A 211-nucleotide genomic window follows, 5' to 3' on the forward strand; every position below is an offset into this window, starting at 1 on the left:
ATGGAGAAATATCAGTGAAATCGCCCTTTTTCTGTTTTCATAAGCAAAATAAAGGTTTCACGATTCTGAAACTGTGTTTTAAGGCTTTTGCTATGATGCGTAACACTCTTTAATAAGTGTAAGTGGTGCAAAACAGGAGAATGAACCATTAATGTTTCCCAGAACTTTCACTTAACTGGGAATCGGAAGCTACAAATCAGAAGCTAACTTT

The sequence above is a fragment of the Epinephelus moara genome, chromosome 1 (genome assembly GCF_006386435.1).
Source record: "Epinephelus moara isolate mb chromosome 1, YSFRI_EMoa_1.0, whole genome shotgun sequence".
NCBI classification, from domain to species: Eukaryota; Metazoa; Chordata; class Actinopteri; order Perciformes; family Serranidae; genus Epinephelus; species Epinephelus moara.